The 12,184-nt window shown below is 46.8% G+C and overlaps 1 protein-coding gene across 4 annotated transcripts in view; it reads left to right on the top strand.

The window, feature by feature from the left end:
• The first annotated feature begins 243 nt into the window (after positions 1-243).
• Positions 244-12,184, top strand: part of FOXP1 (forkhead box P1) — a 390,583-nt gene continuing 378,642 nt past the window's right edge. For all 4 annotated transcript variants that reach the window (XM_083869352.1, XM_083869351.1, XM_083869342.1 and 1 more), the window contains exon 1: positions 244-315. The gene's annotated coding sequence lies outside the window, so the exon portion shown is untranslated. The remainder of the gene's footprint in view (positions 316-12,184) is intronic.

The following is a 12,184-nucleotide window of genomic DNA, read 5'->3' as shown; positions in this document are numbered from 1 at the left end:
CAGCAAAAAATAACAACATCTCCCTCCGCGGGGGTGTCGCGGGCCGCCCCCGGCCCGCCCGTGCGGGGCTGCGCGGGGCGGGGAGGGGGCGCGGGGCGGCGCGGGGCGGGGGCGCGGCAGGGCGGCGTGCGGGGCCCGCGGGCGCGGCGCCGGGCGGAGGGCTCTATTGTTATTTACCGAGCGGCGGAGCACGCCGCCGCCGCGCCGCCCGGGCTCGGCGTGCCGGAGGGACGGGAGGGAGGGACGGGACGGAGGCAGCCCCGCGCCGCTCCCCGCCCGCGCCGAGCTGGGCAGCGGCAGGGCCGAGTGCTGCGGGTGAGTCCGGCGCCCCCCGACACTTTCCCCGCTCGCTCCTCCGGGGGCTGTTGCACTTTTCCCCCCGCCGGCCCCACGTGCTCGGCCGCCCCTCCCCGCCCGCGGTACCGGGGGGTGGGGGGGGATGCGGGGCGGCGATGCGCGGGTGCGGAGCCCCCTCCCCGGGCCCGCGGGGCCACCCGCGCCCCCTCCCCGCCCACTTTGGAAACTTCCCCCCCGCCCCGCGCCGCGCTGCGCGCACTCCCCGCCGCGGTGGGATGCGCCGCGTCCCGCCCCCCTCCCGTCCCATCATCCCGTCCCCGCTCGTGCTTTCCGCGTGTTTTCCGCCGGGTCTCTCCGCGCCGCCGCGCAAGGGGCGCGCACGCCCCAACTTCGGCACTCGGGGCAAGAAGTTGCGGTGGGGCCGCGCCCCCCCCGCGCAGCGCCCGCCTGCCCGTCCCCCTTCCCCGGGCACCTGTTGCGGCTTCACGCCCGCGCAGCCCCTTCCGCAGGCGCGCAGCCCCGCGCCGCGCATCCGCCCCCACCGCGGGTCCCTGGGACGCGTTGCGCCCATCCCCCCCCTCCCCATTCCTTTTTTTTTTTTTTTTTTTTTTTTTGAAACGAAGTGTTTGATTAAACACCCCGCGCCTCCCCAGCTCAGCCCGGCGCAACTTCTGCCTGCGCGGGTGCGGAGCGCGCGCATCCTTGACTGGCGTGTGTGCGCGCACGTCCCCCTCCCGCGCAGCCCCGCGGTGCGGAGCCTCGGGACGGAGGGGAGGGAGCCGCCGCCGCTGCCCGGTAAGTAGGGCCGCCCCGCGCACCTGCCGAGCCGCGCAGCGCTGCGCGGACGCGTCCCCCGGGCAGCGCAGGGGTGCGCGCCTCTCTCCTCCCCACCCCCGCCCCGCCGCGTTGTGCGTTTCTTTCTTTCCTGAAAAAAAAAAAAAAAAAAAAAAAAAAAACCAAAAAAAGAAAAAAGGAAAAAGAAAAGAAAACAAACCCCAAAGCAGCCCAGCGAGCGGAGCGCGGGCAGCTGCGCGGGGAGAGCAGAGCTCCGCGGGGCGCAGCGCAGCCCCCTCCGCACCGCCCGGCAACTCTTCATGCCCGGGGAGCAGGAGAGCATCGCCGCGCTCCCAGCGAGCCTTCTGCCGCCACTTCGCTGTAATGATTTTAATTGCGTGCTTTTTTTCGCTTTGAGTGATCCAAACCGAGCGAGATTTTTTTTTTTTTCCCCCTTTTTTTCCCCCATCCTTTCCCCTCCGGTTGCCCCCGAGCCTGGCAGCGGCTGCAGCGCTCAGCCCTTCCCGTCCCTGCCCGAGGCATCCGCCGCTTGCGAGCGCTCTCATTCTCTCTCTCTCCCTCTCTCTCTCTCTCTCAGCCGCTTCTCTGGAGAGGCTGGAGGAGCCCAACTTCTGTGCTCAGAAGTTTAAGGTTTCATTTTTAGTAACTGGTCTCGGAGTGAGTAATGGATGTGTCGTCTGCACCGCACAGCCCGCTGATTTCTGGGCTGCTGGACGGTTCTAAATATTAAAACAGTTCTCTAAACTGTGTTTCTTTTCCATACAGTTTTTCTAAAGTTGGATTTTTTACCTGATTTGGTGTCACAAGTGACAGCTGCTTCGTTAGACAAAGTTGCAAGCGTGTCATCGAAGAAACTTTTTTTTGCCCGTGCTGTTAATCCGTGGCTCGCTTTAATATTTTGGAAAACAGGCGTTTTGCTCGGTTTAGCATTATTTTTACAGTTTCTCTTGCTGCTGAGAAGCTCTTACATTTTGTAAGTTTGAGAGAGCCTGAAATAACTCAAGTTCCCAGGGCAGTGAGTGTGGGCAAGGAGGTACCGTGCACCTCGGCAACCACATTTGGGGGAAGACAGGGAAATCGGGGCTGCTCCTTTCAACTTTTCTCCTCTGAAGCTTTTCCCCTGCACATTTTGTTTGAACTATCTCCCCAACCATATTGAATGGACCAGGGCACTGGGGGAGGAAGCTCTCCACTAGTTACCATTCAAAAGGTGTCGGCTAAAATCTCATTGCAAAAAAAGGTATTGTAGCTTTAACATCTCGCATTGGCAGCATTCTTCCCCCTTAGTCTTTGGATTAGTCATTGTATGAGAGACAGGAAAAAAAAAATCACTTTTTTTCTTTTTTTTTTTTTTTTTTTTTTTTTCTGGAAAAAGTAAAGTAAACAGCCTCCAACAAGTGAACCTTGACAACCCAGATTAAGGAAGGCAGGAGAGATCAAACAAAGCTGCTGCTGGGCTGTTGTCAGGAGCTGCCTCACTGAAAGCTCTGGACTATTCGATCAGGCAGCAAGGCTATATGTTCACTTATGCAGAAATGGACCATTACAAATGCTGATCTTTGTTGTGAAACCAAAGGATAACTCTGAGAAAAATAACTACTATTTCAAACAAGGCTTTCTGTTGCTTACGATTTTGATTGCAAAGTTAGTTTTTTGTGCATGGGCTAAGGTTTGGGGTTTGGGTTTTTTTTTTAAGTGATGATGGTTTGAAGTGCATTTTTACACTTTCAGAGGGACTTAGGATTTGATTTTGTTTACGCTGTCTAGAGCTGCAGAGAAGAAAGCGTTACAGTAGTGCAATGCAGGAAAATGTAAAAGTTCTGTGGAATTCAGCTTTTATTTCTGGATCGCTGAATTGTAAGGAAATGTGGATTTGTTTTTTTTTTTTCTCTCTCTGTGTGTAAGTTCTGTGTTGGTGTATTATAGAGGAGTTTGGCTGTGATTAAGCACTGTATGTTGGATGACTGTATTCCTAGAGTTTGGAAAACTTGTAATATCTTTCCTTCAAACATGTTGCCAAGCAGTCAGGATGGACCTTGGTTTTGATACCCCGGGATTTTTACAAGACTGTGTGTAATGTGTCTTCATGGCTGTATCAGAGAGACTGTTACTGTGTAGTTTTTCAGTGGAAATACAGTAAAGAGTATTAATAGACACTTGATTTTACTTCAGTAAACAGTTAGGATTTAGGTACTAATTGAAATGAACCAGGGGAGTGAGGCTAGTTTTGCTGTGTGACAGTTTCATGTTTGTATTCAAACACTTGATTGTAAACTTTAGAAATGTGTCCATTTTATTTCTTCCAAGTATTCTAAAACAAGGGAAAAATCTATTAAAAAAATCCTAGTAAGAGGATGTTACCCTAATATATATTAATCAGGAGGCAGACCAAGTGCACATCTGTGCTGAAGAATTAAGAAATTTCAAATCTTTTTGCATAAGCATTTTTTTAATGAGCAGCGCAGATCTCACAATAAGTACTTTATACTTTCTGTAAGGTAAGATTTCATAACTGTCCTGCACAACTTACTCTAAAGCCTGTAGATTTTTTATGGCATATATTTTAATTAGACAATAAAAAGTATGTGCATTAAACATGCACATGTATGCTATTAAGCCGTTCTGCGTAATGTGTAATTTTTTTTAACATCTATAAACATTTTCTGCTTAAATCAGTTCCACCAGTAACTGTAACACAGCTGGGTTTTGCTCTGGTGGGAGAAGGAGCGGGGAAGTTGAGCAGGGAATTGTGCCTCGGACATTAGCGTGTAGCAGACGCTGCAGTGTGTGTTTCTCATGGAGTGGATCACCTTTTTTCGGAGCTAAAATTTGCATTATCATCCTTGAAGTGATATACTGTAAATGTTTGTAGGTCCTGAAGTACTCCTGTTTCATAGCACTGTAAAAATTAGGAAAAAGGCTGGTAGTAAAAAGGCAAATATATGGAATGTGTCTAGTGTTTAGTATTCGTACCTCTTGTGGTCATTTAGATTGAGAGATTGAGCTGGGTAACACAATTCCTTTTGTGAAATATCTGTTGAGCATGCATTTGTGTATCAAATGAAATAACATATGCACACACCTATGTAGGATGTGTATTTAAAATACAGTTATTTCGGCAAGGCTGTCCTGTTATTTATGGGGCATAATGATACCTCTGTCATCTTAAATTTTCTCCGAGAAGCTTTAATAAATTTAAATAGATTATATGCTGTCAGAAAATAGTATAAATTTTGTTTACGATTCACTTGCTTTAAGGTACTTATACTAAAGAAGCTCATTTAACCCCACGACTGAGGAGCATTAAGTGGTGAGAGGAGTCTGCTGAAGAGCTGCTGCTGCCCTTTGCTCTTGTGATAATCTTAAATTACTACAATTTAATTGCAACTTCAAGGCACCGAGCTGAAATATTTTTATGCAGCTGAGCCAGGGCTGAAGAAGGCTTGGTGGGGTTTTTGCAGGTAGCTGGGTGTCTTTTGGAGGTGCAGCGTTTGTTCAGGCCTCTCCTGCCCTTCCCAGCACATCCAGCATCGTGTGTGCAGGGACAGGGTGTCTGGGAGGGAGCTTTCCCAGGGGTTCCCACTGTGAGGGGAGAGGGATCAGGCCCTGCAGGGCTTGGGTGCACGAGGGTTTTGTTTGCTGTCCGTATGTAAGCTGAATTAAAAGCACGTTTTAATTATTCTTCAGATGAGCCTTGCTGTCAGGTTGCTTTCCAGAGCTTTTCCTGGCGAGCCTCTGCTGGGGAAGCAGGTGGGAAGGGGCTGGTGGCTGGAGGGGAAGCCCAGGGGGTGGTCAGCAGTGTGGGGACACAGTAACACCCTGCTCTGAACATGTCCCATAGGCATGGCATGGTCCCTGTGTCCCCAGGGGTGAGCTTGGGGTGCAGTCGGCTGCCCTGGGCCTGATCCAGAGTGTGCTGGCATCAACTGGGGCTTCAGCTGATGTTGCTGCCTTTGGCTTTTGGTCTGTGCCACTAACTCGTATCATTGAAACTTTTTTCTCCCCCTCCCTCCACGTATAGTAGCGTGTTTTCACACCCGGCGAGCGCTTCAGCAGAGATGTGACATGCAGGAGAAGCCAGGAAGCATTTGCTAGGTGGAATTTAGAGACGCTGTGCACTAGAGATCAGCAGCGTCTCTGAGACCGTTCTTAGAGGTCCTGGCAAGCAGCAAACTTTATTCCAGCGCTTCCAAAGGTATGGCCAGGCTGGGAGCCCTTAACGTCGCGCCACCGAGGACGTGCGTCAGCGCCGGCCGTGCTGAGGCACAGCGGTGCTCAAATCGTGAGTCTGATTGTTTTTCTGTTGGCCAGATCCTTGTGAAATGTCTCGCTGCAAGAAGAAGAGGAGAAGATCTCGTGGTTGTTGCTAGAGGTGGTTGGTTTTTTTGCGCTGGCAGAAGTGCCGCTCGCGGCCCGCGCTCGCTGCTCAGTTCGATTCCCGCAGCTCGCTGGGCTGGGAATTTGCAGCTCCTGCAGGTAACAAGGTGATGCCAGTGTAGAGAGAGGAGGGGGGAAAAATAAAAAAAACCAGCATGGAATAAATCGTGCAGTCGTTAGAGGAGAAACCTAATTGTGGGATCTCTGTAGTGTTTTACTTTAAAAAGATATGTTTTGTGCTGTAGAGGAATCGGTTGTACTGTTTTAGGGAGATCAGATATTTGTTGGTTGGGATTTCTGGAGTGGTTTAGCACGTGCTCTTTTTCCTTACTCCAGCACTGGAGCTCCCAAGTCAGAGAAGCTGCTGGCTCTGTTCGCATGCAGCCTTCTCTGCAAATGTGCTCTAGGGTTTTGTCTTTCTGTTCTCCTGGCACGGGTCTCTTCCATGCATGCAAGTGAGCAGGCTTATGTCTAATGGCTGTTTGGATGTGGCAAGTTTCCAGAATAATCTTGATGACTTTTTGTTCCGTGTCATTCTGCAAATGAAGACGGGATTCTATGGAAAATGGGCAAAGAGAAGAGAATGGGCAAAATCAGTTTCTCCCCAAGAGGCATCTGGTACCTGAGGAGGACTAAATAATTTTTCTCCTCTCATTGACCCTCCTGGTGCTGTTTTTAAAACATCTCCATTTTAGTGCCTTGAAATTGCAATTAAGTTGTAGTAATTTAAGATTATTGCAAGAGTGCAAAGGGCAGTAGAAGCTCTTTAGAAGTCTCATCTCAACACTTAATGCTCCTCAGTCAGGGGGTTAAATGAGTTTCTTCAATGTGAGTACTTAAAGTAACTAAATCGTAAACAAAATTTATACTATATTCTGACAACTAATAATCTATTTAAATTACATTAAAGTATGTGTGTGAAAATTTAATTAAAGGCAGAAATACTGTCAAGCCCTGTAAATATCTTGACAGATCTACTGAAATGGAGCCCATATCGTAAAATATTTACACAGATCTGATAGGCTGCAGTGTTTCTGGGGGTGCTATTCTGAAACTAATTGTGGGCTTTCTTCCCTTCCAGTTTCCCATTCAGTTGCAATGGTCTCGGGAAGCAACGCAAATAAATACCCAGAATGTTTTTTTCGGATGATTCTCTTGTGTATTGTTTACTGCTAATGGTGTTGTCTGTACAGTGCTTGTCACTGGTGTGTTTTTATTAGGAGAAGCTGTTTCCTCACTAAGTTAGTTTAATTCAGAGACACTAAATTAAAAAACTGGGCACTGGAATTAAAAAACTGGTGCTGAAAAGTGGGGCTCCGCAGCGTTCGCGGTGTGTCTGCGCTGGATGTGCCACCTGTGAGTCAACTTTCTCTTGGGTGTGTGTCCCAGAGCACGGTACTGCAGTGTTTCCTGCACTTTGACTCTCAGTTGAATAGATTTTTCAGGTAGAAAGAGCTTAAAACCTTTTTTCCAAGGGTTTGAACTCTATATAGAAGTTTTTCCCAAAGCGCACACGGGGCACAGCTCCCTCTTATTGGTGCACCTGCAGACATATCTGTTGTGCTACGTGGTCCAGGCTGTTTTTAAGATGAAAAATGTTTTGCCCCAGGTGTAAAACTGTCTGTCTGAAACTTCAGCCAAACTTTGACCCTACTTAAAACCCACTGGCTGGAATCCTGCAGGTGGTTTTGCTGGGAAGGTGCAGCGCGAGCTGCGCTTTCTCATCACCCCGTCATGAGTTGGAGCAAACTCCTAATTTTTTCTGGCTGGAGTGTACACCCTGGAGCTGCAGGGTCGCAGGAGGAGGATGAGGATTTGGGCATGGAGAGAGGGATGTGATGGGAGCGTGGTGCTGAGGAGCCTGGGCCAGGTGCTGGGCACTGAGCGCTGACAGCCCGACAGAAGGTGGCACAGTGTGGCAGGTTGGCTGCAGCCTCCAATGGCATCGTTAGTTTTCCCCTCTTCGCCAGACATTTCCTTTCATGTTGGATCTGAGTTTTAGCTGTACTTCCCGATCAGTCTTGTCATCTTGTTGCTAACAATTAGGGTCAAGTGTCTTTCCTTGGGCTCTCCGCAGCCCTTCGTGTTGGTGTCCCTCCCCCAGCTCCCTGGCTAAGCTGTTTGTTCATTAATTAGTGGATGGGGCATATTAACACATCAGTAAAGCAGAGTAGTCAGAGTTCCCGAGGCATCTCGGGAAGCCCTCTCCGGTTTTATGTGACCGGACATGCACTATTGCTGATTTAGATAGCGGAGCCGATGATGCCAAAGTGTTGTTAAGAGAGAGATAAATAGAGAGAGCCCAGCAGTAAGCAGAATGTCATGTCTCTATTAAAAAGCTTGTGATAAAGGAAGATAAAATGGTGAGGGGAGGATTGCTGGAGTGTTCAGAGCAGCCGCTGAACATCTGATCACAATAATCGATGCTGAATTCCCTTTCCTGCACAGCACTTGCCTGCAGAATTCTGTCTGAGCCTGGGTCTGGTTGCAGCGAGCAGTGGAGCCCTGAAATGACTTTTGTTCTTGCCAGAACGATGGCCGGGGGTTCTCAGGGATTCAGGAGCTGTCTGAGCTGGGATTCAAACATCCCTCCCCGGTTCCTTTTGAAGTGGTGTTCTTGGGATGCTGATGAAGTTGTTCCAGGCTCACGCTGGGGCTTGTTGCTCTGTGCTGCCTTGTACCTTGATTTCCTGGGTGCCTGGGCCACCTGCCTTTCTGTCAGTCTGGAGGTCAGGCCTTGGCAGAATAACACTGAGGCAGATTTTGTCTATTGATGTTTTTTCTTGCCTGGGTGCAGGGGCTGCTCTGCAGAAGTGAAAAATGGAACTGATTCTAAAGAAACGAGCGGCCACAGCAGACGGGAGAGGAGTGGGGTTAATTCTCCCAGTGCAGTAAAACGTTAAATCATCACAGGCTTGTTTGCTGAAAGGATGTTGATCATTCCATTAAGGAGGATTAAGTAATTAACTGATATTTCTTTAGGAACTCATGTCAGTTTTAAGAAGCATCTTCCTGGTGTCGCACAGTAAATGTGAAGTGTATGTTTTTCTGCTGCTGGAAAGCTGGGAGACGAGCGTGAGTGAGACACCTCTTCCTAAGAAACTTGGGAATACCAAGGAAGCAGACATAGGGAGGGGAGTTTTCAACTAAAATGTGCTGTTCCCATAGATTTTTGATAACAAGGTTGTCTTTTATGGATTTTGTCTGGTGGGCCTGCTGCGAGCTTCATTTCAAGGATGTTCTCTTTGGGATTAAGAAGTTAAAACCTTCTTGAAGTGTTCCTTTTGGTGCTTGCATTTTTATTTTTAATAATGGTTTTTATGTTGTAATAGTGAGCTCACTGACAGTGAGTCATGAACTCTGTCTTCCATGAACCTCATGACAAATCTCTGTTAGCTGCTCAGGCAGCTCGTCCAGCCCAGTTCCCACGTTTTTATACTTGCACTGGAAAGAAAAATTCCATTAAAATCAGTCTTGTAAATCCTCCTTTTCCTCTTGTGGCAGAAATCCCTTTAAAAGCAGTGCAGTGCAGGGGGCTGTGGGGCATCATGGAGTGGCTCCAGACCTTGGATTTGGAGCACATTGAAGCTAGGTTTGGCTGAAAAGGGCTGGCAGTCCAGAGGAGGATGTGCCTGGCCAGGGTTTTGATGTTGGAGGATGCTCAGTCAGGTCAAAAGTGTGATTTGGGGATGATGCACGTGCAGGGTAGAGCAGCAGTCAGGCAGAGGAGAATGGTCACAGTTTTTTTCACTGTTCCATGTTTGAAGGATGAGATTGAAGCCCCTGGATGAGAGGAGCAGGGGGCTGTGTTAGCCTTTCTGCATCCCCTGCTCCCAAGCTCACTGCCCGGGTTCGATCTGTTTTTTTGCCTCAGCAAATCACAGAATTTGGCATTAACCTCATCAAATCGCTGCTGTTTCTTGTATAATGGTCCCAACTTCTAATACTGCAGTTAGTGATACTGAAACTACACCCAAACTGAAATTTTCTGTGCGAGAGATGGATTCTGCCTGGCAAATAGCATAACCCAGTGGCACCAATTGTGTTAGTATTGATACTTTCTGCTTTCATAACAGCTCTCCTTCTCAAGCAGGGCCCCTTCAGACAGTACCATGCAAACTCTGTTGATCAGTGTACTGTAAATTATTCCTCCCCCTCGGGTGAATTTCATAAATAGTTGTATTTCCATAAGACAGGCAGATTTAGCTTCAGTTATGTGGCCTAGGCCCTAAATACCCCTCTTGAAATCATGGAAACTTCCTTGGATGGACTGAGTTAAAAAAAAAATAAAAGAAAGTTTAAAGAAAATCAGATTGGCTAGTTAATAAATTCTTAGAATATTTATGTGTGTAACACACAAGAATCTCTCTGGATGTTTGTGCAGAACATCCTGGCCTGTACCTGCATCAGCAGCTTTAGAAGAGAGATTTTTTTCAGTAAGTTTTGCAATAGAAATAATCTTTAAACAGCTTTAGTTATTAATTTTAATCAGAAAGTTGTCAGGGGCCCTATCCTGCTCTCATAGAATTAAATGAGTACTGGGAGAAGGTGGCTCTGAAATAGCTCATAATAAATTGTTTTTGTTAGTTTTTAATGATATGACTGTGCATGTGTGTTCAGATAATGTATATTAAAGTTTTTAAAGCTCCTGAGTTGTAGGTTTGGAAAAGAGAAAATGTATTTTTCAGTGATAAATTACTTGATACCTAAAATGCTTTGAAAGAGGAATGTCAGAAGTATGCAGCAAAATTTTTGTTTGTGCAAGTATTTTAAAGTTTTTCTCTGGCTTAACCCATTGGAGTTTTCTGAAGGGCAGTAGTGTGAGAAATGATGGTCTTGCTCAGGAAACCTTTCTATTCTGTCATTTTATTTACAGGATTTAACTGAGAATGGGAGAAACCCCTCTTGGTATATTTTAGCTGATTTTGTACCATGTATATCTGTTCTGATTTTTTTCCCTACATTTCTATAAAAGCGGTATCTGCAGCATTCAAAAATACTATTTCCTAAAAGTTAAAATGGAACATTGCCTGTGAATTAAACTAAAATATCTTAAGCCTATCCAGCGTATTCCTGGCATTAAACAGTCAGAGAAGGCTAAATATTATTTCCTATTTATTTTTCAGATTGGCTGGAGTATAGTCTTTCAGGAAAAGGGTCCTCAGCCAGTTGAAGGGGAAATCTGATTTTTCAGCAAGTGCTTTATATTTACTGAGGAATTCTGAGTGCAGAAGCATGCTGCATGGAAATAGAAATTTACTGTCTAGGATTTTTAGGGATTTTAATCGATGCCATTAGATAGAGGCACGCTCATAGAGAGGTAAACTAGTAAATCTGAACAAACTGAAAAATGGTAGCTATAGGTGTCTGGCTCTGTTATCAAACTTGCTGCCTAAGCCAGAGTTTATGCACTGTGATAATGCTAATGACCAGCAGAGCCAATGATGCATGACTGGAGGAAATCAGTGGTATAATCGGAGAAAGTTATCAGGTTTTTGTCATTAAATATTACTGATAAATAACACACTTCATTTTGAGTAGATAGGATGTATTTAATTCTGATGTGGAGAGTTTCAATTTAATAAGGGGCATTGCTGAGTAAAATGATAATCTTTTGTAATTTAAAGGGAAAAATAAGAATGCATTTGTTTCAGCATAACCTCCTGGCAGCCACCATCCACTGCTGTTGTCTTCACTGGTGTCTTATAGTGAGGAATATTTGCAGCTGTTTGAGGTGGCTGCTTATATAAGGCTTTTTATCTAAGTTATTACTTTGTGCAGAATTATTTACATGAGGCCAGAACCAAAGGGGTTTTGTTTAGTACAAACTAGGTAAAATATTTCATTTTCTGCCTAAAAATGTGAGTATTGCAGCAAATATATACTCTGTGCTCCATGCAGTGATTCCCTACAGAACAATGTGTCTGTCCAGGCAGTAACAGGAGGGAAGGGATGAGGACAAAAAGATAGAGATAAATTAGATCTCGTTTTGCAACTTATCTTTTAAGTCAGTGGGAGAACAAGGAAGAGAAGTAGAGCTTAAACTGAAGGAAGAGGGATATTAATAGTCTCTATAAAGGACAGTTTGCACCAGGAAAAAAGAAAAAAAAATCTGGTTGGCTTTTTTTAGCAAAACAGGCTAACACCCAGAGTAAATCTGTGTCATTAACTGAAGCAGTGCGTGATTTTTAGAGCATCTCTGTTCCTCGTGTGCGCCGGTGCCTGCGGAGGCTCGTCCCTGGGCTGGAGGCAGCTTGTGCTGCAGCCTCTGCCCTGAGGAGGCTTCTCTTGCCAGCTGCAGAACCTCTGTCTGGGTCAGCCCATGGCCCTGTTTGAGCAGATAGCACCAGTTCAGCCCAACGAGTGGCTTTGTAACAGGGCCAGGATCTTCCCACCACCCCTTGGAGTCGTGCTCGAATGCTGAATCTCAGCTCGAGTTTCCAGAATTAGATGGCACAGTGAGTAAACACAGCGTACTTGCCAGTTCTCACATCCTCTTTTGCAGCGAGTATTGCAGCAAATCCTGCAGGTTTGACTCATCTCTGAAGTTCTTTGCTGATTTGAAGCAGATCTTGTCTGCCTCACTCAAAAGAGCTGGGAATGTGGCCTCAGCTGCTGAGCTCACAGTCCTTCTGGACATGAACACTGTTTGCTTGAGTTGGCCTTTCAGAAACTTGGGCAGCTCTGAGTAACTTTAGTTGGAGTTATGTGCCTG

This window comes from Zosterops lateralis, assembly GCF_965231275.1.
Source record: "Zosterops lateralis genome assembly, chromosome: 11".
Taxonomy (NCBI): Eukaryota; Metazoa; Chordata; class Aves; order Passeriformes; family Zosteropidae; genus Zosterops; species Zosterops lateralis.
The sequence above is the reverse complement of the archived record's forward strand: the minus strand, read 5'-3'. Positions and strand labels throughout refer to the sequence as shown.